This window comes from Choloepus didactylus, chromosome Y (assembly GCF_015220235.1).
Source record: "Choloepus didactylus isolate mChoDid1 chromosome Y, mChoDid1.pri, whole genome shotgun sequence".
Lineage (NCBI taxonomy): Eukaryota > Metazoa > Chordata > Mammalia > Pilosa > Megalonychidae > Choloepus > Choloepus didactylus.
This window is the reverse complement of record NC_051335.1, coordinates 36,608,928-36,620,717: the sequence shown is the minus strand read 5'-3', so window position 1 is coordinate 36,620,717 and position 11,790 is coordinate 36,608,928. Positions and strand designations below refer to the sequence as shown.

The 11,790-nt window shown below is 40.5% G+C and overlaps 1 pseudogene; it reads left to right on the top strand.

The window, feature by feature from the left end:
* The first annotated feature begins 10,073 nt into the window (after positions 1-10,073).
* On the top strand, positions 10,074-10,399 carry LOC119524095 (annotated as a pseudogene).
* The last annotated feature ends 1,391 nt before the right edge of the window (positions 10,400-11,790 follow it).

The following is an 11,790-nucleotide window of genomic DNA, read 5'->3' as shown; positions in this document are numbered from 1 at the left end:
TTTGTTTGTTTCCTTCCCCCATTTTTCTACTCATCCATCTATAAACTAGACAAAGGGGAGTGTGGTCCATATGGCTTTCCCAATCACATTGTCACCCCTCATAAGCTACATTTTTATACAATTGTCTTCGAGATTCATGGGTTCTGGGTTGTAGTTTGATAGTTTCAGGTATCTGCCACCAGCTACCCCAATTCATTAGAACCTAAAAAGGGTTGTCTATATTGTGCGTAAGAGTGCCCACCAGAGTGACCTCTCGGCCCCTTTTGGAATCTCTCTGCCACTGAAGCTTATTTCATTTCCATTCACATCCCCCTCTTGGTCAAGAAGATGTTCTCCATCCCATGATGCCGGGTCTACATTCCTCCCCGGGAGTCATATTCCACGTTGCCAGGGAGATTCACTCCCCTGGGTGTCTGATCCCACATAGCGGGGAGGGCAGTGATTTCACCTGCCAGGTTGACTTAGGTAGAGAGAGAGGGCCACATCTGAGCAACAAAGAGGCATTCAGGAGGAGGCTCTTAGGCACCATTATAGGGAGGCCTAGTCTCTCTTTTGCAGCAACAGTCTTCCCAAGGGCAAGTCCTGTGGTAGAGGGCTCAGCCCATCAAACCACCAGTCCCCTATGTCTGTGAGCACATTAGCAACCATCAAGGTGGGGAAGCCCAACACCCCTACATTCTTCACCAGCTCCTCAAGGGGGCTCTGCATATTTTTTTTCCTTTTTTAAAAAACTTTGTTTTAAATCAACTGTATAAAAATAAAAAAATTTAAAAAAACATATAATAAAAGAACATTTCAAAGAGACCATAACAAGGGAGTAAGAAAAAGACAAGTAACCTAAGATAACTACTTTACTTCCAACATGTTCCTGCTCTACCCCAAGAAAGTAACCTAATACAGCAACATTTCTGTGAACTTGTTCCTACTATACCCATCAGAAATTAACAGACCATAGTCATTCCTGGGCATTCCCAGAACATTAAATTTACCCACAATAGCTTATCTGTTCTTATTGGATTATTGTTCCCCCTTCCTTAATTGCTCTCTATCGCTAGTTCCCCTACATTCTACATCATAAACCATTTATTTTACATTTCTCAAAGTTCACATTAGTGGTAGCATATAATATTTCTCTTTTTGTGCCTGGCTTATTTACGTCTTCAAGGTTCATCCATGTTGTCATATGTTTCACAACATCGTTCCTTCTTACTGCCATGTAGTATTCCATCGTGTGTATATACCACATTTTATTTATCCACTCATCTGTTGAAGGACATTTGGGTTGTTTCCATCTCTTGGCAATTGTGAATAATGCTGCTATGAACATTGGCGGGCAGATATCTGTTTGTGTCACTGCTTTCGGATCTTCCGGGTATATACCGAGAAGTGCAATCGCTGGATCGAAGGGTAACTCTATATCTAGTTTTCTAAGGAACTGCCAGACTGACCTCCAGAGTGCTGAACCCTTATGCAGTCCCACCAACAATGAATAAGAGTTCCAATTTCTCCACATCCCCTCCAGCATTTCTAGTTTCCTGTTTTTTACTGACAGCCATTCTAATTGGTGTGAGAAGGTTATCTCATTGTGGTCTTAATTTGCAACTCTCTAATAGCTAGTGAAGCTGAACATTTTTTCATGTGTTTCTTGGCCATTTGTATTTCCTCTTCAGAGAACTGTCTTTTCATTTCTTTTGCCCATTTTATAATTGGGCTGTCTGTACTGTTGTCATTGAGTTGTAGGATTTCTTTATATATGCAAGGTATCAGTCTTTTGTCAGATACATGGTTTCCAAAAATTCTTTCCCCTTGAGTTGGCTGCCTCTTTACCTTTTTGACAAATTCCTTTGAGGTATAGAAACTTCTAAGCTTGAGGAGTTCCCATTTATCCATTTTCTCTTTCGTTGTCTGTGCTTTGGGTGTAAAGTCTAGGAAGTGGCTGCCTAATACAAGGTCTTGAAGATGTTTCCCTACATTATCTTCTAGGAGTTTTATGGTACTTGCTTTTATATTGAGATCTTTGATCCATTTTGAGTTAATTTTTGTGTAGGGCATGAGGCAGGGGTCCTCTTTCATTCTTTTGGATATGGATATCCAACTCTCCCAGCCCCATTTGTTGAAAAGACCATTATGACCCAGTTCAGTGCAAGTCAACAACTCTTTATATTAAATTCCCTTTGAACAAAAAGTGCTGTTGTTTCCGCCTCTTGATTGGATCCATACTGATGCAGAACTTGATACCAATAATGGTTTGTTTGCATTCTTGGGCTTGAAAGCAGTGTTGAGTTCCCTGCTACTGGGAAAAGGGATGCTGGCAATGGCACTACTATCATCTGTGGTTGACTGAAAGAAGAGCCTTGGGGGGCCCCAGTGACTGCTGCACTTGACCATTATGGCCACAAGGACCAGTGTGGATTTTTCTGAGTGCACTTGAGCACTTACAAAAGAAAAGAAATAAAATTAAATGCTCAGGCCTTGAAACTCTTGGTTCAATTCATGGTCACAGAATCATAGAGTTTCCAGGGTGGCCCTAAAAGAAGTTTTTATTTTCTGTACCCACAGGGCTGATAGTGGTTAAAATCAAACACAAACCTGAGTTATAGAGGTTGCTGAAGTACAATGTCAGTTGAATTCACAGCCCCATCAAGTTTCTCATGTGAACATTGGAGCATTGATTGGGAAGGAGTGGAACTGTGAAACCTGGAATTGGGACATCTAGTTGGACTCAGAATCCCTCAGTGACTCTAAACCTCCCTTGCCAGTGGTAGCAGACTTCCCTCCCCTGTCCAGGAGACTAGCAGTCCCTTGTTTGAAAACGCTCTAATAACATCACCTTGGGGAGGTGCCTTTTCAAGGGGACACCCGTTCTACTCAAGATTCACTGCCACCACCCCTAGTTGTCAATCTTTCATAAGTAGGGTCAAATCTCAGCATGCACCAAGGGGACAGACGCAAAGTCCAACCCAGGAGAAAATAGCTTATACACCAAAAGAATTGCAAGATTTTGCTAATATATATTGGCAGAAACCTGTGAGAATATGTGTGGCAGTGACTCTAAGGGTATCATACTAAGGAGGATGGAATATAACACTGGATTGACGAAAATGTATTGATCTGGGTGCATTTACTCGAGATTCTAGATTCCCATGCAATGTTAGTGCATGCAACTGGAAGTGACTAACAGTTTGCTTGATTAGTTGACATAAACTTGAACTCAACTGGAGCTTAAATTCATCGATACTGACATGATAGAATAATCTTGGCATGACATAGAGGAAGGAATCCAAAAGTATAAGGAAATAAGACTTCTGTGGTGGACTGATCATGTGAAACCTGCACGCAAGCTGTCTACTGTATTCCATGAGAAGACCCAAAAGACACTGCCTTCATTAAGACCTTGAGAAATGCTTTGTGCTGGGAGCTTTTCCTCTGTAAGCCAGGTACGATGCTGGGAGATGCTGCCATTGGTACAAAGGCCCTGATTTCAAGGTAGGACCATTTACCATGCTAGGCAACAGGGACAAAGTGGTCATCAGAATGTTTTGACCCACAGGGATCTTTGTCAGTGAGTAATTGATCTCTGTTTCCCTAGGAATGAAACAGATGGGCAGCCTATGAAAACGTCACTTGATCTATGTAACAGGAAAAACTCCAGATCTGGAGGCCAAAAGTCTGACTTAAGTCACCCCATTTCCACACCTAAGCCAGTTTGCAGACCCAAAGCCCCTTAATTGAAAGGCAAGCCGGGTTTCCTTGAAGAAGAACATTGTGACATGGCCACAACGATATACCACCAATAGTCATGCAAGTCTTTTCCAAAGGGACCCACAGCTATTTATTGGAATGACTGTGCCTTGGGGTAAAGGAAAATACCCAGATGTCTTGGGGATTACTAGTCTTGCTCTGAATTGACATTGCTTCCTAACAACCCAAAATGTCACTCTGGGCCACCAAAATGGAAGCATATGGTGATCAGGTGATAGATGGAGTCCGAGTTTGAATTACAGCAGGTCTAGTAGATTCCTGGGCATACCTTCTGGTTATTTAGTCAGTTCCTGAATGTGTAATTTGAATAGATATAGTTGATAACTCTCAAAATCCCCACATTGGCTCTGTGAGCCTGGAGAAAAAGCCTCTGTGGTAGGAATGGCCAAGTGGAAGCCCCTGGAATTTTCTCACTCTATGAGGCTATTAAACCAAAAGTATTGCACTGTGTTCCCAGAGAAATTGCAGGGAGTCATGTCATGACCAAAGACTTGAAAGTTCCAATTGCAATGCTCTCTCTCAGATCCTCATTTAACTGTTTATTTGGCTCTGGGAAGAAGGTGGGTGGATCTTGGAGAAAGATTGTGGATTAAAATAATCTTAATCAGGTGATGACTCCAATTTTAGCTGCTGTTCCACATGTAGAATCTTTACTGGAGCAAATCATTGCAGCCCCTGGTCCCGGTGCATACCTCTTGACTTGTGACATACCAGTTTGCAAGGATCACCAGAAGCACTTTGTTTTACCAGGCAGAGCCAACAGTATAACTTCACGGTCTTGCCTAAAGGCTGTGTCATCTCTTCCCCTCTCTGACATAACATAGTACTAAGAGATTTTGATTGTCGTGGCATGCCGCACAACATCATATAGCTACACTACACTGATGACATCATCCTGACTGGATCTTATGAGCAAGGATGGAAAGTACTTTAGATGCCTTAGGAAGACACATGCAAACCAGAGTGTGGGAGATATAACCCATGAAAATTATGAAAATTCGGGAGCCAGCAACTTCAGCGAAGTTTCTAGAAGTTCAGTGGTTTGAAGCATGTAAAGATATCTTCTTCAAGGTGAAAGACAAGGTGCTGCACCTTGCACCAACTGCTTCTAAAAAGACAAAATGCTTGGTGGCCTTTTTTGGATTTTGGCATGCATATCATACCTGGGTGTGGCAGTTAACCCATTTACTGTGTAACCCTTATGGCTGCCCATGTTGAGTGGGGGGCAGAGCAACAAAAATCTCTGCAGTGAGCCCAGGCTGCAGAGCAAGTTGCTCTTCCAATTGTGCCTTATGACCTGGCTGAATCAATAACACTCAAAGCGCCTATGAAAAATGGTGATGCTGTGTGGGGCCTCTGGCAAGCACCCATAGGAGAATTACTGTGCAGACCTCTAGGGTTTTGTAGAAAATCCATGCCCTTTCCTTCCAATAACTACTCTAATTTTGAGAATATGTATGTATTTAACTAATTTATTTTCTGCTGCTTTATATAACATTCGTTTTGATGGTTAACTTTGCCTTTCGTCTCTAGGTCACAGAATAATCGAGTGGGGCTGTGACTTACTTGAAGGAGAAATTAGCCTCATCAGCACTGTATTATTCTCAGATGATTCCAAAGATCATTGGGGCTTTGTGCCTCCCCTCTTTAGGAAGAAAATGAGAACATCTTTGTATGGAGGTTATTTATATCTAGTTGGGCAGAAACATAATGTTATTGCCTTACTGATGAAGTTCAAATATGTGTAGAAGGCTTTGTATTGATGCTGAGAAGCCAAAGACGGGGCGGGAGGGGTTATGCTTAAACACTCTGCTTTGCAACTCTGGAACTGGGACTTTGCAACCTCATTTATTCCTTGTCATCTGCTTGTCTGTTAGGTCCCATTAATAGGAACACTAGAGGGAGAGTAGAAGGCTGGAGGAGAGAAGAGCCTGGTTTCTTCCTGTTTGCTTTCTGTTCCTGTCACTGTTACCCAGCAGTGACCCTTCACCTAGCAAGGGGAGGTTTTTTCATTCTCCAGCTAATTTCAGCATCCTCAGAACCAGCCAAGTGACACCTCCTCCTCCAAGTTTCTGCAGCACCAGCAGCAGTCATTTACAGCCTCTCTTAGGAGGTCTGGTTTCCAACTGCAGTTTCCCCTCCTCTGAGCATCTAAGTACTGATAACTAAACCACTTCCTTTCGTTCCCCTAGCCTTAAAGGTCATAGCTGCTTCCTGCAGTTATGACATCTGTTTCATCTCAGTTCCCCTTTCTTCTTTCAAAGAAGTCTCCCATTTTTTGTTTGGCCAATTCTCTATATTAAATTCTAACTGTTGAAATACTTGGTGTGGTTTCTGTATTCCTGGCTGGACACTGACTGGCAGAATACTTTAATAGAAAAATGAGCAAAGCCTATGAATATGGAATTTACTGGAGAAAAACTCCCAATGCTGCGAGGCATAAAAAGAAGATGTTCAAACCCATTGTATATTAGAGAAATGCAAGTTAAACCAGCAATGAGATACCATTTCACAGCCATTATATGAGCAAACCAAAACAAAACACACCCCTAGAAATGGAGGGAATGTCAAATGCTGGCAGGGATTACTGATATAGGATATAGGGATATGGGAATATAGACAGACACAGCCATTCTGGAGCATAATATGTCAACCTTGTCAAATTAAGTGCATACCTAACTTAAGACTCTGTAATTCTACTCCTGCATTTGTATCACAAAGAAATTCTCAACACAGGTTAATAGGTGGCACCTGTAGAATTTGGAAGCAACCTAGATATCCATCACAGGGGAAGTAGACAGACCATGATGGAATATTATTCCGTATTTGCAAGCAACAGATCATATGTTGATACAGCAATATAGACAGAGCCTAAAAACATAGTGCTGGATGACTTCTATGTCCAGTAATGGCAAAACAAATAATTTGAACCCACTGAGAACAACTAGACAAGCTTAACAAAATATATAAAACATCTGTTTTAAAGCATCCAAGTGTTAATAGGCAGTAAGAACTATGGGCCAAGACATGGGAGAAGGAAGAAAATGAGAGAGAGATGAATGAGCTCTGTGGCTGCCTGCAGATTACAGAAGAGGCAGCTGAGAGGCTGAGGAGCTGAGCAGAGCTGTTGACAAGCTCATGAGGCAAGCGGTCAGAGACTGAAGTTCAGACCCCCCCAAGGAGCATGTATTACTTAGGGTTGTCTAGGGAAACAGAATCAACAAGAGATATCTATAAATATAATATTTATAACAGTGTCTCAAGCAGCTGGGTATGCACGAGACCAAATTCCATAGGGCAGGCAGCAAACTGGCAACTCCAACGAAGGTGTTTGATGGACTCCTCAGAAAACGCTTCGCTGGCTAGCCAAAGAAGAAGTGAAGGTCCTCTATATGTCTCACTTAAAAGTCTTCAACTGATTGGATTAAATCCAGCTGATTGCATTCTCTCATTGAGGAAGACATGCCCGTCATTGACATCATCAGTCACAGCTGCAGCCCATTGACTGATGATTTAATAAACCAGCCTTCTGGTTTATTAACCAGCCACAAAGATCCTCACAGCAGCAGTTAGGCCAGTGGTTGCTTGACCAGACAGCTGGGTACCATCACCTGGCCAAGTTGACACATGAATCTAACCATCACAGAGGGGTACCCTGGTAAACCCATCATGCTTTGGGTTGGAAACCCAAACGCTGAGGACTAAGTATAAACTGGAAATACACTGGCCCTCTAAAGGACTGTAGCCCTGTCCTCTAAGGAACATAGCGCAGATTTGAACCATTTTAATCTCCATAAATTGGATTAAGGTGATTCAGGATTTCCAGTACCCCAGCTGCCTGCCAGAAGCAAATGTAAATCTTCTCTTGAGGAAGAAAACATCATCTGAGGCCTCAAATTATTTGTACAGTTTTTTCCACATATAATGTCCAGCATTCTGTCCAAAATAAGCAGGCCATAGGGAAGGGAAACAATGTAATTTTTAAAACTAGAAGATAGCATACATGGTGGAAACAGAACAACAGGGACTCCAAATAATTGAATTATCAGACACAGACTTCAAAATAATTATCTTTAACACATTCAAGCAAATAAAAAATAAGATTGAGAAATGCAATAGACAAATTGAAACTACAAAAAGAATCAAATGGAAATTCTAGAAACAGAAAATAAAATAATCAAAATTAAGAACTCATTGGGTGGGTTTAGCAGGAGCTGAACTGAACTGGAAGATAGGTCAGAAGAAAATAGCCAGAATGAAGTCTGGAGCGGGAAAAGGAGAGCAACAGACAAGGTAAAATGTAAAATGAGCTAAGAGACATAAGGAATACAGAGAAAAACTCTAATGTACATTTAATTGGAGTACCAGAAGGAAAGGAGAGGACAAATAGAGCACAAAATAATATTTGAAGGGATGATGACTAAAAAATTTCTGAAAATGATGAAAAAAATCATCCTACAATTTCCAGAAGAAAAGCCATATCTGAACCCAAAGCAAGATAAAATTAAAGAAAACCTCACCTAGATATATGATAGTAAAACAAATAAACATCAGCTGGGGATGGGGACAGATCACCTTTAAAGTAACATGAATAGACTGACAGCCAACTGTTCTGTTTCTCAACTGAAACAATGGAAACCAGAAAACAAGCTGTGGTGGTTTGAAGCTGTATATACTCCAGAAAAATATGTTCTTAAATCTAATCCATTCCTGTGGGTGTGACTCCAATGTAAGGAGGATTTTGATGAGGCTACTTCAGTTAAGGTGTGTGTGGCCCAGACCACTCTGAATGGGTCTTAATCCTATTACTGGAGTCTTTCATAAATGGAATGAATTCAGACCTGAGAGATGAGGCCATGTGCCTTCCCATGTGACAGAAGAACCAAAGATCACCAGCAGCCAGTCCCAGAATGACACAGTCTCCAAGGAGAAAGTATTGCATTGAAGATGCCTTGATGTGGATATTTTCCTGGCTTCAAAACTGTGAGTGAATAAATCCCCATTGTTTAACCTGACCCATTTCATGGTATTTTCTTAAGCAGCCTGGGAAACTAAACACAAAGCAATGGTATATTCAATACGCTGACAATAAGTGCTAGCCTTGAATTTTGTACCCAGTGAAAACACCTATAATAGATTACAAAATTGGCCATAAATTCTTCCCATCCATGTATGCACACCTTTTAGCAATGTGACTTTGCAGCTCCTCCCATCAAAAGTGGAATCCATTTCTCCACCTCTCAAACTGGGCTTGGCCAATGTAACTTTGACAAACATTATGCAAAGAGAGGCTAAAAAAGTGTACATTGCTGCTCCCTCTCTTGTTGTTCTTTGGAATGCTATGACCACCTCCGCGTGCATACTCCTGGCCTTGTCTGCTGGAGACACCTGCCCCAGTCACCCTTATCATTCCAACCAACCTGCCAGTTGACTGCAACCACATGCGTGAGCCTGGGGCAGGACCAAAAGAAGAACCACCCAGCTAAGCCCAGCCCAAATTGCTTGTCTACATAATTGTGAGCTAATAAATAATTATTGATAGAGGACAATCTGTAGTTTCTGTGCAACTCTTCCATAAACCTAAAATTGCCCTAAAAGAAAGTTGATTATTTAAAAAATATTAACTGATACAACATCCTTCAAGGACTAAGTGAAAGACATGCTCAGAAGAAAAAAAAAGCCCAAGTGAATTCTTTATTAGCAGAACTTCATTAAAGAAAACACTAAAGGGTATTGCTTAGGTCCCTGCTACCCAAATTGAGGTCGGCAGATCATTGCCAATCCATGAACTGTTTGTCATGGTTCTGCCATGAGACAAGGGCGGAAGTTGAGAGTAAGCTTTTGAAACTTTAAGAGTAATTTCATGATGCTGAGATATCCAAACGGCATGTCAGTGGACTGACCAGGAGAGCAACCAATTCTGCTGCTGTCAAATGTGTGGTGACTCACATGTAGAATGAGGTGCGTATCAGTCATGCAGTGTAGGGCCATGGTAACACTTTCAACTGGAAAGCTAAAACGATATAAAATCTGGAATCCATTTCTTTAATCCAAATAAGAACACGGCAATTTGTTGGAGTTGGCTATTGGCAAAGGGTTGGAGATGAATTTTGAAAATACAGCATCACTTGCTTCATTTTAGATGAAAGTTAAAAATAAATATCACGGGAGCTTCCATGATTGATAAGATACATCTGTCCCAGGAGGGTGATGTGTCTTGACTCTGCGTGAAGAGGACACGGAAGCTTGTGTTGGAGACCCTCCCAGACCTCGCCCTGGGGAGCCCTGGGGAGTGCTATGTCCGCGAAAATCCCCAAGGCAGCCCCATGGAGGAGCAGAAGGAAATGGAAGATAAAGTGACTAGTCCCGAGAAAGCTGAAGAAGCAAAACTAAAAGCAAGGTATCTGCATCTGGGACAAAAGCCTGGAGGTTCAGATATCTTATGAAAACGATTACAGAAAGGGCAAAAATATTTTGATTCTGGGGATTACAGCATAGCTAAAGCAAAAATGAAGAATAAGCACTTCCTACTGCAGCCCCAGATAAGACAAAGTTCACTGGTGACCAGGATCCCACACCACAGGGCCTTCCTCAGAGGAAACCATCCCTCATCGCTGGCAAGCTGGCTGGCTGTTAAAAGTGCTGAATTGCATCAACCTTCCAACTCCCAGCATTTCTCCCTAACATGTTCTTTCTCGGCTTTTTGTTTCTTTTCATTCACTGAGCCATTTGAGACTGACAGCTTTGCAGGTAGCGGTAGTGTGGGCTGCTATTGTAGGGGAATACATGTGTGCTGCGTTTTGATCAGTTTAACAGTGCACTGATGGAAAGGACATGATAGAGCAACATAAAATACTCTCCTTGAAAATAATTGTCTGTATTACCTGACTCCTAGTGTAGGGCTGGTTCCAACAAGTAACAAGTCTTACAGTTTTAATGTTTTGGATTTTCCTTCCTTCATCTTAATTATAGCTTTGTATGATATTCTTATTTAAGATAACTTCTATTGTCTTGATTGCTTTGGGATTTTGCAAAACAGAAGTTTAAGACCACAAGTTGTCTTATTTCAAACATGAAAAAATAGATGGGGCTCTGAAAGACTTGTGTCTGTGTGCTTGAACTTAAATGGCCTTAAATCTGTATCAGCTATAACAATAGACTTGAATTCACTTTTGTGTGATATTTGTAAATACAATAATTTTGCACGCATGAAAATAAAGAAATAAATATCATGAGTTTGTGAAAATTTTGCTTTAAAATATTTTCTTCAATTCCTCTCAACATATTGTTTTCCCACCATGAGATTATTATTAAACACATAAAAATGGGTTAGATATACATTATGCCAAGTTGGTTTTGTTAATCTGACCTGAATTCAATAAGATAATAAACAACAAGAAAGATCATTTATCAAATTAAAAACTTTAAGCATTAACATATGCTATTCATTCAAATGTGGGTATAAACATTTAATATGGGGAATTTCTATTTTATTCATAACTTTTTATTACTTATGATTGTAGAATGGAAAAATGTTATGAGTATGATAGCAATTCTCTGTGTTGTCTACTTGTGCCCATTCAATGAACAATGTACACAGTTTTAAAATGTTTCTTTTCTCCTATGTTGTTATTTCTGATTTTATTTATTGGAATGTATTTTTATATTGGTTGAATCTAATAATAAAAAACTGGGACTTGTATTTACCATGCCTTTGTCTTTTTGGGTTTTTTAAAAATTTATTTGAACGGCATTTTACAAAGCATAGGTCTGTGATGCATTGGAAATAAAACTACTTTCTTTATCACAGATAGTTCAAGAAGCACTACTTTAAAAAGAACGAAAAGGATCACAGATAAAACACACAGATGCAAGAACTGATGAAGAGCAATGAAAAGAGTAAATTAAATATTGATTTTAAAACAATAATAACAGTGTGCCAGTTTGAATATATTGTGTCCCCCAAATGCCATTATCTTTGATGTAATCTTGTGTGGGCAGACATTATCAAAGTTGATTAGATTTCTT